Source organism: Furipterus horrens, unplaced genomic scaffold (assembly GCF_987537825.1).
Source record: "Furipterus horrens unplaced genomic scaffold, mFurHor1.1.pri manual_scaffold_1, whole genome shotgun sequence".
Lineage (NCBI taxonomy): Eukaryota > Metazoa > Chordata > Mammalia > Chiroptera > Furipteridae > Furipterus > Furipterus horrens.
Window position 1 is genome coordinate 88,167,873 of NW_028327171.1, and position 19,792 is coordinate 88,187,664.

Consider the following 19,792-nt stretch of genomic DNA (forward strand, 5'->3'; position numbering starts at 1 on the left):
TCTGCATTGTTGTGAACATTAAATAATATTCCTGGAAGTTCACTTCATAACACTTTTCAGATAACCACCTTTTGATTTTGTTTATCTTAAGAAATTTCTAATGTGTTTCTTTCCTGCTGAATATTTTTCAATAAAGTGCATGTATAATAATTGAGCAATGTAACTGATATGAATGTAAGTATAACAATGTCATCTCTTAATTTGGTCTGATTTTGCTTGCTATAAAAGACATATATTGCTAGCTCAATACTTCTATCTTTAAAAATGTATTATAGATTATTATAATTTTAGATCTTTTGAAGACAAGAATAAAATAATTCTACCCTTGGTGCTTAGTACAATACCTGAACACAGTAAATTCTCAACATTTTCTTGAATTAAGTAAATTTAAAAAATTTACTAATAAATTGTAAAATTTTACTCATATCCTTTTCTGTGAGATTTGGAACAAATTAGCTTATATCTGCATCTCACATATGGTGGGTAGTCCAAAGCATTCCTGCAAATATCTGTAAATTACCAATAGTTCATACTAACAGTTTAATTCTCGCTCTGATTTTTTGACTGAGGAAATGTTATCAGTCATATTTTGGTCCTGCTACTATATCTGGCATAAAACCAAAAAAGTTATATTATGCAGTGTTTTTATTTTATTTTCCATGTCCACCCCACTGTTCACAGAATTCACATTTGTAGCACATTTTACTAAAATTTAGGATAATGCAGTTTTTACATACGGCAACAAAAACACCTGTAAATAAAAATATAGTAAAACCTAACCCACATGACAGCTATAATAACATGTATCATTTTATTTCTAAATAAACTACCATTTTCTCACTGACTTAAAATTTCACATTCTTCATATATTAGAATCTCATTTTGGGAAATCTATTTTAGGATTGCACGGTCCGTTCTACAGGCCTCAGGTTTTAGAGCTATGTTCTGATAACTGAAGAGGACACTAATCATTTATTACACTATTTAATCACATGTCTTTTAACCATCACCAACATTTATCCTTTTATATAACTTTTAAGAAGAATAAATCCTTTTAAAAACAGAAGGTATTTTAATTAAAATTGTTTAAAAATTGTAGAATATATCAAATCTAATTGACTCACTATAGTGATGGTACTGTTTTCTCATTCAAGAAAATGGTAAACATGGTATGCACTTTTCACTTAAGACTAGTTTTATTGTCAATTGAATTTATACCTTTTTTATAGGTTTTAGGTCCTTATTAAATTTAATTGTCAAAGGTTAATCATGAAAAGAGTATTGCTCATTTTACTTTTCAGTGCTAAATTTAGTATAACCTTATTTCCCCAGCTTTATTGGTATATAATTAACAAATAATATTATATAAGTTGAAGTTATACACCATAAATATATGATACACATTTATATTACAAAATAATTACAAAATCATGTTAATTACTTTACATAATTTCTATTGTTTTTGTTGTGGTGGTGGTGAGAACATTTAAGCTACACTTTCTTAAAAAAATTCAAATACATAATATAGTATTATTAGCTATATTGCTCATGTTCTATATAGTTCCCTATAACTTGTTCATATTTTACTGAAAGTTTGTACACTTTGACCAACACCTCTCAATTTCCCCAACCCCTAGCCCTTAGCAATGATCATTCTATTCTGTTTCTATGAGTTCAGTATTTTTAGATTTCCACATATAAGTTGGATCATACAGTATTTGTCTTTCTCTCTCTGACTTATTTCATGTAGTAAGTGCTCTGAAGTTTCATTCATGTTGTCACAAGTGACAAGATTTACTTCTTTCTCGTGGCTGAATTATATTCTATTATATATATATATATATATATATATATACATATATATATATATATCACATATTCTTTATCCGTACATCTGTAAATAAACACTTAGGTAGTTTTTGTATCTTGGCTATTGCGAGTAATGCTGCAGTGAGTATACATACATATCTCTTTGATATCTTGATTTTATTTCCATCTGCTAATAAACCCAAAAGTAGGGTTGTTGGATCATATGGCAGTTCTATTTTTAATTTTTCAGGACTCTCTATACTGTTTTCAATAGTGTCTGAACCAACATACATTTCCACCAACTATGTGCAAGGATTCCCTTTTTTTCTCCTCTTGGTCAGCATTTGTTATTTCTTGTCTTTTTGATAATAGTCATTCTCACTAGTGTAAGTTGATATTGTGGTTATGATTTGCACTTTCTTAATGATTAGTGATGTTGAACATCTTTTCATGAATCTATTGATCATCTGTACCTCTTTTTGTGGAAAACCTCTTTTTGTGGAAAACATCTATTCAGGTACTTCCACCTTTTAAAAATCCAGGTTGTTTTCTGCTATTGAATTGTATGTATTCCTTATATATTTTGAATATTAACCTCTTTTCAGGTAGATATTATTTTTCAAATATTTTCTTTCATTCTTTAGGTTGCCTGTTCATTCTGTTGGTTGATTGTTTAAGTGCAAATTTTTTTTAGGTTGATTGATGTAGTCCCCCTTGTTTATTATTGCTTTGTTACTTGTGCTTTTGGAATCATACCCAAAAGAATCATTGCCAAGACAAATGTCAAAAGCTTTTCCCTGATCCTTTTCTATAGAAGTTTTGAGGTTTCAGATATTTCACTGCTTTGGTTAAAGGTAGTTAACTCATTTTGAGTTAATTTTTTAAATCATTGCTTGAGATTATATGTATTGAATCTAGAGAGAGAGGAAGGGAAAGAGAGAAACATTTATGTGAGAAAAACATCTATTGCCACCCACACAATTGATATTTATTGTACTTACTTAAGATGTACACCTTGTTTATATATTAAATTTCTGAAATGACTTCAGTCTATTTGTGGGTACCCTATACTGTACCTAGGTTTGTCTTTTTATGTTGCAAAACTACACTCTTTTCATATAGAGATTTTATTATATATAATATCTGTTAGACTAATTCCCAAAATTGTACTTCTCTCAGGAACATTTGTTGATATCATGATCAATTTTTAAATTAACTTATGGGTAATTAATGTATTTGCAGTGTTGAATCTTTCTATCCATGAAATTGTAAGTATTACCATTTATAAATTCTACATTTTGGTCTTTCTAAAGTATTTTAAAGTATTCTTTGAGGGGTTAAGTACACTCTTAGGTATATGAGTCTCCATCTATCTAAATTTTATAATTAAATATGAACACAGGTCCATGTGTGTATATGTGTAGGCTCTAGGGTATGATAAATTGAGTCTTCTTTATCATTTTGTCTTCTATTAGTTTTATGCATAAATATAAATATATAGTTACATATAAGGCCATCTATTTTTACATTTTGCCTATCAATATTACACTTAGCTAATGAACTAAGTTATTTTACTTTAAGTAGATTTTAATTTTCTGATGTTTTATATTAATACAGTTATGTTCAATTGCAAAAGACAGTATTGCTTTCCTTTCTGAATCTTATTTCTTTTATAGGTTTTCCAAAATTAATTGTTATACCTGTGACCTCACAAATATTAAATAGCTTGACAATACTGGATGCCCTTACTTTGTTCCTAACTGTAACAGGAAAACATTTTTTCTCTTAAATATATTTTTTAATTGTTGAGCTTATAATTTTTAATAATAGATGTTGAATTTTCTTCAGTGCTTTTTTAACACTTATAAAGACATGTATACATATTTTTTCTCCTTAGATTAATTAACATGAGTCATTATTGACAGATTTCTTAATATCAAATCATAGTTGTTTTTCTGGATGAAACTCACATGATTTTAATGTATTATTTTTAAAGTATATTTGATTCTTTTTATTAATATTTTATTTGAGATAATTGCAATAATATTGGTAAGATTAGACTTGTTTTTCATAGAATATCAAATATTTTTTATTAAATTTATAATGGCCTCATAAAAATAATTTTATATTTTTCTATTTTTTTCTTTGCTCTTGGCCTTTTTAAGAACGTTGAGCTTATCTCTTCTTTAAAAGTTTGGTCAAAGTTAACTCTGAAACTGCTAAGACCTGATTCTTTATTTCAGAGAAACATATAAAACTCTACTTCTGCAAAATTTTTTTGTTTTGACATTCTATTCCTAGTAAGTTAGTTGAGCAAAGTCATATTTTCTAGAAAACTTTCTATTTCATTTGTTTTTAACTATATCCATATAGCAATATGAAAAGGATTTTTTTATTTTATTTATTTTATCTTAGAGAGTTACTTCCTCCTTGCAATTTCTCATTTTCTATATCTGTGCTCTCTCCCTTTTCTTTTTAAAATATATTTTATTGATTGTGCTATTATTAGTCCCAATTTTTCACCTTTTCTCCCCTCCACCCAGTACCCCCATTCTCTTCATGTAAGTACTTTGGCTACTCTATTTCTTATATTTTTCTTAACATTCCCCTGTCTAATTTGTACCTACCAATTTGTACTTCTTAATCCCTGCTTTTTTCCCCCTTTCTGCCTTTTTCCCCTCCCAATTTATAAACCTCAAAATGATCTCCATATCTATGATTCTGCTTCTGTTCTTGTTTATAGTTGTGACTTTATTGTCATTTTAATGTTTATAGATTTGATCTTCTTTTTCTTAAATAAGTCCTTTTAACACTTCATATAGTTATTGCTTAGTGATGATGAACTCCTTTTCTTTACCTTGTCTGGGAAGCACTTTATCTGCCTTTCCATTCTAAATGATAGCTTTGCTGGATAGAGTAATCTTGGTGTATGTCCTTGCTTTTCATTACATTGAATACTTCTTGCCCATACCTTCTAGCCTGGTATTTCTTTTGTTAAATCAGCTGACAGTCTCATGGGAACGCCTTTGTAGGTAACTCTTTGCCTTTGTCTTGCTTCTTTTAAGATTCTCTCCTTATCTTTAACCTTTGGAGTTTTAATTATGATGTGTTTTGGTGTGGTCCTCTTTGGGTTCATCTTGTTTAAGATTCTTTGTACTTCCTAGACTTATATGTCTATTTCCTTCACCAAATTAGGGAAACTTTCTTTTATTATTTTTTTCAAATAAGTTTTGATTTCTTGCTTTTTCTCTTCTCCTTCCGGCACACCTATGATTTGAATGTTGGTACATTTGGAAGTTTCAGAGGCTCCTTAGCTTATCATCAATTTCTTGGATTCTTTTTCCTTCTTGCTAGTTTGGTTGAGTGTATTTCTTTGTTTGTTTTTGTTTTTGTTTTTGTTCTTTATGTTCCAAATTATCGATTTGATTCTTGGCTTCATCCACTCCACTGTTGGTTCCCTGTAAATTTTTCTTTATTTCACTTAATGCAACCTTCATTTCTGCTTGGGTCTTTTATATGTTGTTGAAGTACCCAGCGAGTTCCTGGAGCATCCTGATAACCAATGTTTTGAACTCTGTATCTGATAGTTTGCATCCTTCCATTTCATTTTTTTTTTCCTGCAGTTTTTTTTTTCCTTTTTTTCTTTTTCATTTAGGACATGTTTCTTTGCCTCCTCTTTTTGGCAGCCTCCCTATGTTTGTTTTTGTGTATTAGGTAGAGCTGCTTTGACTCTCTGTCTTAGTAGTGTGGCCAATTGTAGAAAAGTGCACTGGTAAGTTGGATGTGGCAGAGCCTTAGATAATTGCCAAAGATGGGCAATACATGTTGCCACCCTGTGGCTCTGTGTGGGGGAGGGATCAGAGAGGGAACAATGCCACTGCCCGGCCTCTGGAATATTGTGTGGGAGGAAATTGTCTTCTGGCATTTGACCTGATGCCAGACATTTTAATCCCCCCCCACATGCCACTGGTGCCCCACCAGCTGTTGTCCTGGCTCTGAAGCCCAGAGGGAGTGAGTCTGTGTAAATCCTAAGTCTGTTTGGGGCCCTTTAAAAAGAGACTCATGAGAATCCTGTAGTTTCTTCCACCACCCCACCCAATCTGGTTTTTATAGCCAGAGTTATACGGACTTATCTTCCTGGCATTGAACCCTGGGCAGGGTGGTCTAATGTGGGCCTGGGACCCTCATTCTTGAGGTATCCTTCCCAATTTTTATTCACTACTCATGGGTGTGGGACTGCCCATTCCATGTCTCCACATCTCCATTCTTCTCCATGCCTTTCCATGTTTCTGCCCCTCCTATCCATCTGGATGAATATGTCTTCCTTAATTCCTTGGTTGTTGGACTTCCATATAGCTCAATTTTCTGATGATTCTGCGTGATATTTGTTTTATAGTCTAGTTATAATTTTTACTGTGGTTGTGCAAGGAGGCAGGCTATGTTTACCTATGCCTCCATCTTGACCAAAAATCTCCCCTTTCTTTTTAATTGTATTGAGATGAAATAACTTGAGTTTATGTTGATTTTATCAATTTATTATTGATTTTAATTTATTTTTTATTATTCAATAATCTATTAACTTTAGTATTTCTTTACTTTGGCTGCCTCTTCTCCAAGACAAAAAAAAAAAAACCTGTTTTTTTAAAATTAATGTTCTAACTTTGTTGCTAGCATAGGTTAGATGATTATAGATATATCACTGCTGGCATACAACACAGTTAATTTAGGGTATATCGGGGAGAAATGTACAAGCAGAGAAGTATCAGCATAGGCTGAGCATAGCTGTGCTGAATGTATTGTGAACAAGGCTTCAACTGCCTGGGCATCTTGCTGAGAGGACTCCAAGATCAAATATGAGCTCTACCTGACACTATTTTTTTGTGGCTTAGCCTAAAGAGGATTGAGAGAACCTATCTTCTCTAAGGAATAAAAATTGATAGAGTAATATTCAGGTCAAACAGTGATGCTAAAGATTCTACATTTGAAAAGGCAAGGTCTTCATCCCATTGTCTCCAGGGAATAACCTTGTGTGACTGAGATGATGACATTGATCAGTGAGTGGCCTTGTCTCTGCACAAATATCCTCACTAAAATTGACCAACATTCTGCTAAGTCACAGAAAGAAGGAAAGAAATGGTCCTCTGATGCCATCCAAATAGGTTCCTAATTAATAGTAAGATAGTCAGGAGGAAAATGTTTTAATATTTATTTTTTGCAACTTATTAGTTTTACTTTTCTCTTAACATGTGTTAAAGTTCATGTTCTTGAAAAGGTTTATTCATCATATAGGACTAGAGAGTGTGATACATACCTTTAAAATCTACCTCATAATTTATGTCTAGGTGTAAGAGAAGTACACTAAAATTTGTTTTTTGTCTGTATTTATTTTTTCTTTTATGTACTTGGTTTGTTTTTCATAAATATATTGCTAATTTACTTTGGTACACTGATACTCATAATTGTTATAGTCCATTGGTAATTACACCGCTTAGTATCACAAAGATTTATTTGTCTTATTTAATACTTCTGGTTCATTTAATGCTTTTTTAATTTGCCTGATATATTCTTTACTAGTAAGAGATCCACATGAGAGGGATACTGTGCGAGGGCTGGGAAGGGGCCAGAGTAGCTTTTTCAACTTTCCGGCTTTATATTTTCTTTGAGATTGTTATAGTGAGAAACTTGAAACATGAAATCTTTTTGTAACCTCTTCTTTGTCTTTCACAGCTGTCTGATTTAGCAACCTGTTTCCCTGCCTTGAGATCTGAATCATTCGGGTTTTGTTTTCTAAACCACTTCTCCAGCTTTCAGATGTCTGCTTTTACTGTTACAGTAATTTCTGGGTTTTACTCCCCTGGACTCCCCATACCTTGAAATATGAACCCACTCTCTCTCCTATCTATGGTATTTTGCTCTGTTCAGCATGGTTCTCTTTTTCATATCTCCTCTAAAATAAGTGCAGCCCTTATAGGGTGGAGTATTTTCTGGATATTTTTTGAAAACCACAACACTATTTGACCTTTTTATGTAAAATACTTAAAGTTTTTTTATTTGTTTGACCTTACTTGCAAATTAGAGCTCAGAAGAAAGTAGCCCAGATTTGCCTGATGCTCTTGGATTCAATCCAGTTTCTACCTGAAGTTGAAGGTTTTAACAATTTTGGGATTTATTTATTTATTTATCTATTTATTTTTGGCAATTTTAGAGTTCCACAGCTCCATGAGGATAGATATGCCTTGTTTCCTTGTTTTCAATGAAGATATTATCTGTGGAATTTTTCTTTCACTAGCCCAGTTGATCTCTTTGGTTTTTAAAAGCAGTTCGGGGAAATTCCAAAATTATATCGCTATGGTGATCCCACCACCCACGTTAAGACATGTTTTTGGTTTTGTAATCTTCGGACAGTTGCAGTTGCAGAAAATAATAGACTATTTTTTTCACACACAGAGAAAGTTTCTGCGTTCTATTTGATGCAATAATTTTTAAACTATATCTCTCACCTTCTTTCTCTTATGTTGTTCAATATCATTAAAAGGAGTGTGCCATAGACATTACATTTTTTCATGACTTTCTACTGTTTCATGTTCAGAGTCTTGTTCCTTAACAGCTGGTTATTTACTCTCTTTGTCTCCAACAAAGTGAAAATTCTCTCCAATTCCCAATGATCTGTGGTTATAAGTCCACTGGTAGTGATTTTTGAATCAGTGAGATTTCTTTATTTGAAAGCAGATGGAAGCAACCCCGTTGCAAGCAAGATTTGTTTTATTAAAATGATAGTGAGAAAGGCACTTAAAAGACTCATAAAACAGGCTTGGAAACTATGTAGCCAGCAGTTTTGCCCAAAACCATGCCAGTTCGTTCAGTGAAGATGGTTCTGCCAATGCACCTGGGGAAAGTTATTGTAGCATGTCCTGCTGATATTGCTCACACCTATACCAGAAGCTGCTTCTGGAACAGTGTCACTGGTGCCTCTGAAAACTGACTGAATATGGGAGCAGTGTTGCTATTCATTGCCTAAATGGATCTTCTTGGTCTTCTGATTCCATTTCTGGGATGGTCATCTCAAAGGGAAGCGTATAATATAGTCTCACTTTCTAGCTGTAAGAGTAAAAAAATAATTCAAAATCTAATATTTTCAGCTTATCTAGTGGGAGATAGTTACTGTTTCTTAAGTTAGGAATTCTCTCAACAAAGGCAGTGTATTCACTTGTTGAGCAGAGGAGAATAAAGAATGACTCTACAACCTCTACACTAATTTGCCTCCCCATATTCTAATCCATTAAAAGAAACAGGGGCTCTGTATCGTCATTATGCATAGAATGACTTTGAAAGAAAACTACATGTTTCTATATGTGTATATATGTATGTATGTATATATATTTATTTACTGGATTTTATGTTTAAAGAATGTTAAAAACAATATGAGATTATAAGTAAACAAATTTTAAGTTATTTTGGAATATGAAAATATCATAACTCAAAAGTACTTTAAAACAAAATATACTTTAAGAAAACAAGTTTAAATGCATAAGATTTAACTACAACCCAAATGCAATTTATATTTTTATTTTACATGTAGTTAGCACTACAAATAATTTTTAGAAGCACAAAGCTTAAAATTATCTTTGAAACACAAAGAATGTTAGTAGGCAGGAATAGTTATAAAATTTAATATATGCTGTAAATAGGCTAATTTTAAAGCATAAAGTAGATATCTTCAGAATCTATTTTCAGAATTTTCTTTGTAAATAAGATAATACTTTTCCTTTTTTGAAAGGCTTAATAGGTTTTACTAGTAAAATATAATTATATTTCAAATCATGTTGCCATGACTGTAATAAATTTAGGCTCAAAATAAAATGGGAAAGTGTTACGGTTGTGATTATTTAGCCAGCAGTTGATTGCAGCAGCACACTTTTTCCATAGTCTCTCCTACTAATATTTACCTCATATGTACTCTAGGACATGAGATGTCACCTAAACAAAAAGAATCATAGCTGATTCCTTTTGCCATTGTCCCAATGCCTCATTCTTGCTCTCCTGCTGACTCAAGAGATGATGGAAATAAGACTCATCAAGGGTGTCATTTAATACACTAGTGTTGTAAACTGATCATTATTAAATACTATTTCCTTCACTCTTTCTGTCACCTTGTTTCACTGATGCTAGATTATGAAACAAACTGCCCTCAGGTCAGGACCAACTGAAAAGAAATGAAATGGGTTTAAGATAATTATTTGACAAAAATTTGATAGTGTTTATTATATCTGAAGAGATCATTTATTCTCAGTGAGTGAAGCAAGAGGCCAAATAACCATTTATTGTTGACCAGACTTGGTTAGGCATGTGAGTGTGTGTGTGTGTGTGTGTGTGTGTGTGTGTGTGTGTACATGTGCATATCTTTCCAACGCCACAAAGGGCATACTTGTCATAAAGTTTACACTTGGTAATGTAAGAATGCCATGGGCAATACATACTAGATTTAATATATATGTTAGGTAATAGTATTTTTAATTTACATTTTATCTCCCAACCATAAATTGTGTATTTATATTACACAACTCCCAATAGCTCTTGGGAAGATGAATCACAATAAATGTCAAAGTATTCAATATGGAAGAAATTTATCTGCAATATGTGTTGCACTTCATTGTGCTTTGCAGTACATTTCTGACTTTGCAGTGGAAACACTGTCAGTTCAAGTAATTAAATAAGATAATACAGTTTTCACTTATGATAAAATATTTATTAATTACTATTTTATATGTATATTATCCTGGTTATAGACTCATGTACTTAAACTCAAATACATATAAATTTATAAATGAAATATATTTTATGACTTCACAAAGCATTAACCTTTAAATGTAATTTATATTATTTCTATGAGCACTTATTTAAATTCTAAAAGGAATTAGAACTAAAATGAACTATTTCACTTACCAGAATCTAAGGAACGTCCTCATTTTGGGATGCATATGATCAATACTGATGTCAAACACCATCTCAATTGCCTGTTTTTAAAAAATTATATTGTTTAATTTTTTGTGAATTTTCAATCATCCCTAAGTCATAAAACCAACAGGGCATAACAGCTTGGATATTTTCCTATCCACTGTGAATGTAGGTACAGTATATGGCATATCTGTAAGCATACATATAGAGGCATGTAAATATGCAATCACAAATCACCAGGTCGAGAAATAACCTCTTCTCACTCTTTTTAATAGCTATAGAGAAATCCTGGTTGCAAGCAAGGGTGAAAAACAACATTTCACTGTTATGATATAATCAGATGACTCTATTAAATAATGGTGAAACATAGTCATACATACTATCTTTTATGTGTAGGCATTCACACAGCATCTTTTTTTCTACAGTATTTTGACTCTTAGTGTTCCTACTGACAGGACAGCAAAAAAGCTGTGTGAAGGATATCTCAAATCCTCTTTAGTATCCCAAATCTATTCCCTAACACAGATTAGCATGCTGTACTTTACTCCTTATCAAATGGCAGAATGATAGAGTGAAAATAAACACCACAGTTATTCTTAAATCCCTGTTTACAGTGAATCCTTAAAAACAGGTAAAATAGAAGGCAGTGGCAGATTTTCATTTTTACTTCATGGTGTTTCCAATTAATGCCACATACAGCTAAGTGATCCCCAAGAAACAATCTATGCTCTTTGAACTCCAAAGTCAAATTAATGCATCAGGCAATGAAAGTATCTTAACAAGAATGAAATATTAGCAAGAGCAGATCTAAGCAAATGACCAGCTTCATGAGCAGGTGACATGTGCAGTCACACAGGGCTGTATACTTAGGACAGGACATGATCAATGCTGTGCTACTATCAACTTAAAATTCTAAATTAGTTTTCAACAAATGGCCAATATTTTTATTTCTTTGGGCCCTGAAGATTAGGTAGCCAGTCCTATTCAACCACTGTAGAAAGTCAGTTACCTTTTGCAAGAGCCCTTCTTGGTAAATTGTTATAAGCGTCACTCGATGGAAGTAGTACTTACTGTTCTTCATTTTTCTCTTGAGCCTTCCTTCATCCCAATGACTTTTAATCTCTCCTCTAGGCTGGAACACAAGAAGCAAAGTACATCTTTGTAATTTTTATAAACCCATGCCTGGTACATACATACTGAGTATTTTTTTTATGTGTTTTATTGATTAAAATATTACATTTGTGCCAATTTCCCTTCCCTCTGCTCCCCTCCACCTGGTGGCCCCCCTCCCTCCAGTTGTCCCCCCCTTTTAGATTATGTCCATTAGTTGTGCATACAGTTCCTCCCAACCTCTCTCCGCCTATTCCATTCCCTCCTACCATGATCCCCAATTCCTATATCATCTCCCTCCCTCTCCCCACTCCCCCTCCCTGTTGACCTCCCCCCAATATGCTTCCCGTACCCACAGTTCCTTTTCCACTCTCGTTGCCTGTTTAGTTTGCCTTTGTTTCATCTCCCTAGCTTCTGTTTTTTAAACCAGTCCCTTTAACATCTCATATAACAGTGGTTTGGATCTAATGAACTCTTTCAGTTTTATTTTGTCCTGGAAACACTTTCTCTGTCCTTCTATTCTGAATGACAATTTCGCTGGATAGAGTATTCGTGGTTGTAGGTTTTGGATTTTCATTACTTTGAATATTTCTTGCCAGTCCCTTCTTGCCTGTAGGGTCTCCCTTGAGAAGTCAGCTGATAGTCTAATTGGGACCCCTTTGTACATAATTCTTTTCTTCTCTCTTGCTGCTTTTAAGATTCTCTCTTTATCTTTAATTTTTGACATTTTGATTATAATGTGTCTTGGAGTGGTTCTCCCTGGGTCCAGTCTCTTGGGAACTCTCCTTGCTTCCTGGACCTGCAAGTCTATTCCCTTCCCCAAGTCTGGGAAGTTCTCCTTTATTATATTTTCACTCAATTTTTCAAGTTCTAGTTCATCTTCCTCACTCTCTGGCAAACCAATGATTCTTATGTTGGGCCTTTTATAGCTGTCCCAGAGGTTTCTGATCCTCTCATTGTTGCTTCCCATTTCCTCTCTCTGCATTGGTTGACTGCTTGTTCCTTCTCCATATTCCAGTTTGTTGAAATGAACTCTGGATTTTTTTTTCCTCACCATCTGTCTCGTATGTGGTTTTGTTCCTTTTGTTATGAATGTTTTTCGCTTCTTTCTTATCTTTTTCCTGCTCTTTTGTGAATTCTGTAAGCCACCTGATAACACTGGCCCAGAACTGAGCCTCTGACAGGTTTCTTATCTGTTCATCTGTCAGGTTCTTCATCTGTTGCCTGGTGAGCTGTGCCACCGGGATTTCTATAGTTGTCTGCCTCATTTTGACAGATGCGTTTTGTTTTCTTGGGCCGGCTGTAGGGGGCAGTGCCTGTGTACACGTCACAATTCAGTGACCGGCGCCTGTCCGTGACCTATTTCGCAGCCCTGTGGTGCTTTCTTTGGGGGCAGGGGTCCAAGATGAATTCACACAGTTATTCCGCTAGGAGACCGGGATCCGTCCTCCCGCCCCCCTGGGCCTCACTGTTCAAGGCGATGCTGCGGCTGCTCTCCCCAGCGCCGGAGTCGCGCACCGCCAGGGGCTTGACCGGCCGGGATTCCTCACCGCCCTGCCACTCCAGGTGCAACCGCAAACAGCACTGCCCTCTTTAACTCTTACCTGCCCAAATGGCACCGCTGGTTTATAACTTCATATGTTGGGCTTCCGTGTAGTTTTATTTTCTGGAATTTCTAGTTATCCTTTGTTTTGAAGTAGTTGTATTCCTCTCTAGTTGTAGAGGGAGACCTAGCATGTCCGTCTAAGCCTCCATCTTGGCCGGAAGTCCATACTGAGTATTTATTAAATGCCTCCTTAATCAAGTTTAATTGACTTACAATGTTTGAAGGCATTGTACTTTTAGAGTTTATTTTTGGTTCCTTGAAATTATGTTAATAAAGTTTATATAAAATATACACACTTAATGAAAAGATAGCAATAGGTAGATATTTTTAAGACTCTACATGATAAAATGACCAATATTATTTCTGTTTTTGAAAGTATTTAAACAGAGTGAAAAATAACAAAAATAAAATTTTAAAATGGATATATATTACTTCCCCCATGTGGAGACTAAGAATATGCATGCATATATATATATATATATATATACACACACACACACACATATATATGAAATTTATTTTGTAGAACTCAGAATTTGATAAAATTATCCCTACTAGAAAGTGTTTGATTTTTTTCCTGTGAATTTAAATAAGGCAAGCAAATATTCAAAATCCTTAAATAATCCCATTGCAACTGCCTGCTTGCCTGTATCTTTGAATCACAAATCCTCATGAGCTGCCTTCAACACATTTCTTTATAAACAAATACCTTAATATTCACATCAAATGTAAATTGAAGCAATTTTAAGTTTTTTAAAAATATATTTCTGAAAAGTTAATCAAGTCATTTGAAGATTGGTTTATTTGACCAATTGGAAATTTGGTTCAAATGAGCTGGGTTATCAATAGTATTTTTTTCAGCTTTATTGAGGTAATATTGACAAATAAAACTGTAATATATTTGAAGCATATGTCATTATGGTTTGATATGTGCCTACATTGTGAAAAGATACCTCCCCTCTAGTTAATTAAAACATCCTTCACCTCACATATGTATCTTTTTGTTTGTTGTTGTTGTTGGTGCAGAGAAAGTTCTACTCTCATAGCAAATTGCAGTTATGCAGTACAGTGTTATGTAGTTGCCATGTTATGCAATAGATCTCACTGCCTTTTTCATCTTAGAGCTGAAAGTTTATACAATTTCATCAACCTTTGTTTATTTATACAAGCCCCAGCCCCTGGAAACTCCTTTTCTACTTTCTGTTTCTATGAGTTTGACTTAAAAAAAAAAAAAAAATTCTACATACAAACTCTAAGATGCAGCTATCTGTCTTGCTTTTTTTCACTTTTCATAATGCCTCCAGGGTCCATCCATATCGTTGAAAATGATAGCATTTCCTTCTTTCTAGTGGCTGGAGACTGTTTCATTGCCTATGTATACTACAGCTTCTTTATCCATTCATCTGCAGGTGAATACTTGGTTGTTTCCAACTCTTGACTACTGTAAATAATGCTGCATTGAACATGATAGCACAGATATCTTTTTGAGATCCTAATTTCATTTTTAGATATACACTCAGAAGCAGGATTGCTAAATCATATGATAGGCCCATTATTAATTTTTTGGAACCCCCATACTGTTTATCAAAGTGGCTCTACCAGTTTGCCTTCCCACCATCATAATACAAAGGTTCATTTTCTCCACCTCCTTGTCAGCATTTATCTCTTGTCTTTTTGATAATAGCTGATTATAACTATTTTAACAGATTTGAAGGGATCTCATTATGGTTTTGATTTGCATTTTTATGATTATTAATAATATTGAGCATATGATGTCCATTTTAATGTATTTGTCTTCTTTTAAAAATATAGAGTCAGATCCTCTGCTGATTTTTTAATTGGTTTGTTTGCTTGTTTTTGTTATTGAGTTGTGAAAAGGAAGAGGAGGAGGAAAGGGAGAAAGAAAGAAAGAAAGAAAGAAAGAAAGAAAGAAAGAAAGAAAGAAAGAAAGAAAGAAAGGAAGGAAGGAAGGAAGGAAGGAAGGAAGGAAGAAAGGAAGAAAGAAAGAAAGAAAAGAAAGAAAGAAATAAAGAAAGAAAGAAAGGAAGAAAGAAAGAAAGAAAGAAAGAAAGAAAGAAAGAAAGAAAGAAAGAAAGAAAGAAAGAAAGAAAGGAAGGAAGGAAGGAAGGAAGAAAGAAAGAAAGAAAGAAAGAAAGAAAGAAAGAAAGAAAGAAAGAAAGAAAGAAAGAAAGAAAGAAAGGAAGGAAGGAAGGAAGGAAGGAAGGAAGGAAGGAAGAAAGGAAGAAAGAAAGAAAGAAAAGAAAGAAATAAAGAAAGAAAGAAAGAAAGGAAGGAAGAAAGAAAGAAAGAAAGAAAGAAAGAAAGAAAGAAAGAAAGAAAGGAAGGAAGGAAGGAAGAAAAAGAGAAATCACCACGAATCATTATGCACACAATTCAGAATGTTATTAAAATATTATTTATTATCTATATGTTAAATATTAATTTCTACTTCTTTTTAAGTGTATTCTTCTAAAGGTCATTATTAAATAAGGTTATAAAATATTCTTTCTGAATGTTCTTTTATATGAACTGATTTATAAGAGATTATGCTTTTGAGACAGGCTACATGTATATTCTTTAATCATAATTTATTGACTTAAGTTTTATTATGAGCATTAATTTTTATGTAAAACACACACACATAATATAATTTGCATACTTCTATAAAAATATTTATCTCTAAGGATTTTCACATATCACTTTGTTTAAATTAGAAAGAAGATTTAACTGATCACAGGCACAACTGCATTTGTCTGAGGAGTCATCTGTAACTATTCCAGTGAAGAAACTAATGAACAAATCATCTGTTTATATCATTTCTCATTCCAGATGGTTTTCTGATCAAAATTGGCCATTAGATTTCCTCTGGGTTCTAGATTTCTAGAGAGAACTGTTTGGCTCTTGAGAAAATATCAAAATCACTATTGATAAGAAGTAGATCTACCCATATCCATGAAAAAAGAAAGGTAGTGGAAAAGGAAGATTATCATAGATTGACTTAATCACACTGCATGTACAACCATCATAGAAAAAAAGTAAATGAAGATAAATTCAGAATAACACAAGTAATACACATGCATTTCTGTCTTCAGGGAATAATCTATTGCCAGAGTATTATCCTAAGAAATATATGTAGCATTTAGATGCTGAAATATATTTCTAACTCTAATTAATGAGTTAAATATTAGGGAAAACTAACCTCATTATTAAAACCCCCTAAAACTCCTAAAACTTAAAAGAACTTAATTCCGCCTGATTACAAGAGATGACACTTTCTAATTTGAGTTACAGCTGAAGCTCAGTTTGGGTGACATCATTTTTTCTGCATAAGTCACAAAAATATGTCACAGTAAAAGCAATATCTGTATGTATGTACATACATATTCATGTATATGCACATATATGTGTGTGTGTATATATATTACTGTAAACCTTCTTTTGCTCATACCTATGCAGGTATGAGCAAAAGTAGCTTTACAGTAATTAAGTAGGAAAGTATGTTTAAAATAATAACTTAATAATACAAGAACGAACTATGCTTGAGTACTCTCAACTGTAAACCTACTTTTGTCCATCCCTGTATATAATTATGTGTCAATGCAGAGGTAGATAGATAGAGATAGACAGAGATATTTAATTTTGTCATTTCATAATTAAATGTACTCATTCTTTTCCAGTCCTAATCCTAGCTCAATTTGTTTCTGAATGCTGTTAAAAAACAAACAAACAAACAATAAATAAATAAAACCTCATTGTTCTTGTCCTTAAAAAAGAAGGAAATCTTCCTTTTTGTGATAGATTGGATGGACCTCCATACAGAAAACAGACTTACAGCTGTTAGAGGGGAAAGAAAAGGTGATGGGATCAAGTAAAAATAAACTAACAATGAACAAAAAACTCACCAACACACAAAAAAGGACACACACAATTCCTATAAATGGAGAATAGTATTACGTAGATATCAAATAGATGGGCTGAAGAATCCATATGTAACTCCTTCCAAAGTATACCAGTGATAGTCAGGATGATGTTATGAGTAGGCAACACTGGTTAAAACACTGAAAATATCACTTATTTTTTAAATCATGACTTAAAACTGATACATGCACTTTGATGATAAAAATGTTGATTGTGTATTTTTTTCAAGTCTTATTTATTTGTTTATTCATTTATTTTTAGAGATAGGGGAAAGGAGAAAGAGAGGGAGGGAAACATCACTGTGTGGTTGCCTCTCACTTGTGCCCCCCAACTGGGAACCTTTGGGGACCTGATGTGCAACCTAGTTATGTGCCCTGACTGAGAATCGAACCAGCAACACTTGGTTCGCAGGCCGATGATCAGTCCACTGAGCCACAGCAGCCAGGGGCTGATTGTGTATTTTTAGAGCAACTGGAATATTTCATATATTTATCCTAGAAGTCAAAAACTTTGCTCAAGTATGCAAATATGCCTTCATTCACACCCTACATCTCTTCTTTCTACTCCAGTTCTGACTTTGCTTTTAATATGTTTTCATTTTATTAACCTATTCAAAAAGAGAGATTAGTTCATTATTTAAAGCACCAATAAAATAATATCAGATAGCCCTGACTGGTGTGGCTCAGCTGGTTGGTCATCATCCTTCAAAGTGAAAGGTTGCCAGTTGGATTTCTGGTCAGGGCACGTGCCTGGGTTGTGGGTTTGGTGCCCAGTTGGAGCATGTGCAAGAGGCAGCCAATTGCTGTTTCTTTCTTACATTGATATTTCTCTCCCTCTCATTCTCCCTCCCTTCCCCTCTCTCTAGAATCAATAAAAGAAAAAAGAAAAAAAAACAGAAATAATGATAATATCAGATAAAATTAGGTCCAAATATTATCAAGGAAAAAATAGTAAGACAAAACACACATTCCAACACTTTAATCCAGAAAACTAGAATTTTCAAGAACCTCAACACAGGGAATTATAATAATGCCTAGATATACATATACGTGTGTGTGTGTATACATATGTATATATTCTAAATAATTTTGTAAGACAAGAAGTAACATGAAGTTAATCAAATAGACTCAAGCCATACTGAATTCAAAACAGAGGAGGAGAAAAAGTTTCCCTAAAATAGGGTGTAGGTACAGGTTTATCCAACCACTTTATTATCAGAGAACTCATAAAAAAAATAAATTATGTCAAAAATAAATGATTCAGTTAAAAAAGAGTTATTATTGGCAATACCTTGTATCATCAGTACTGCATTTGGAACCATGGCATCCCAAGAAAATATTAGAAATAGTCTTCATTACTATATTCAAAAAGCTGAAATTTGGATGGGCCAAATAAAACAAATGTGATAAACTTAAATAAAAAAGAATGTAACTAATTCAGAGAATAATTTCATAGAAGTCAATTAATGTCAATACCAATACCTAATTTGGCACTGATTCTACCATTTGTTATTTAGGATAATTTTCCTTCTTAACGATAGGATGTCAAATATTTTCAAACAAATATGACATACAAGAAAACCTAGTATGAGGTTCATATTAGGCTACATTTATGAAGGAATTTATTTTTTTACGTATTTGAGTATATCTGTACCTTAGAATTAATAATGAAGAAAATTGTTGCTTTCAGTTTTCACCCAATAAAATTAATACTAACATTAATTTATTCAACAAATTTCAATTAGAAGTGCAGACCATGAGCAAATATTGAAATTGGCACAGGTGAGAATATCATGAACAAGACAGTTCTGATTTCTGAGGCACACGGGCTAGTATTTTTTCAAGGACAGTAAGGAGGTGAATTTATATATTAACTGGAAAGAATCACTTCTGTTCAGAGTTTATAACTTTATAAAGATGCCTCTAAGAACTTGGAGATAAAAAAATTAACATTGTTCTATGACCTAAAAGTTAATTCAACATAATCAATGAGAGCAAAATCAGCAAAGTCATCTTAAAAATAAAGAATGGCTCCAAAAAGTTCAGGACAAAGTATACCTTGATTAAATATATTAACATATCAAGAAAGGTGTTTACCATTCAGAAGAAGGTTATGATTCTTGGAAGCAAGGAAAAAAGCTACAGTTGGAAAAACCTTGTGAGTCCCCATCCAAATACTCTTGATCCAGAAGGGAATGTGTTCTTCAACAATGGATATTTTCTTAAAATAAGAATTAAGACCTAATTGTATTAAAGGCCTGCACTTTAATATGTGCACACCAAGCACATTTCTGAATATAATTTTCTTTTTTATGGGATCTGCTCTCAGAGAAAGATGTGGTCATAGTGATAAAAGTATTATAATCTGGTCCCTGGGTGCTATTTTGAGATGCAT

General features: G+C 33.1%; 1 long non-coding RNA gene across 1 annotated transcript; it reads right to left on the bottom strand.

Annotated features, from left to right (window-relative positions):
• Positions 1-8,596: 8,596 nt before the first annotated feature.
• LOC150021444 (uncharacterized) lies at positions 8,597-11,899 on the bottom strand. The gene is made up of 3 exons (XR_016507698.1): positions 11,836-11,899; positions 10,753-10,823; positions 8,597-8,907 (listed from the first exon to the last, which is right to left on the bottom strand). It is a non-coding gene; the product is annotated as an uncharacterized LOC150021444 (long non-coding RNA).
• Positions 11,900-19,792: the final 7,893 nt, after the last annotated feature.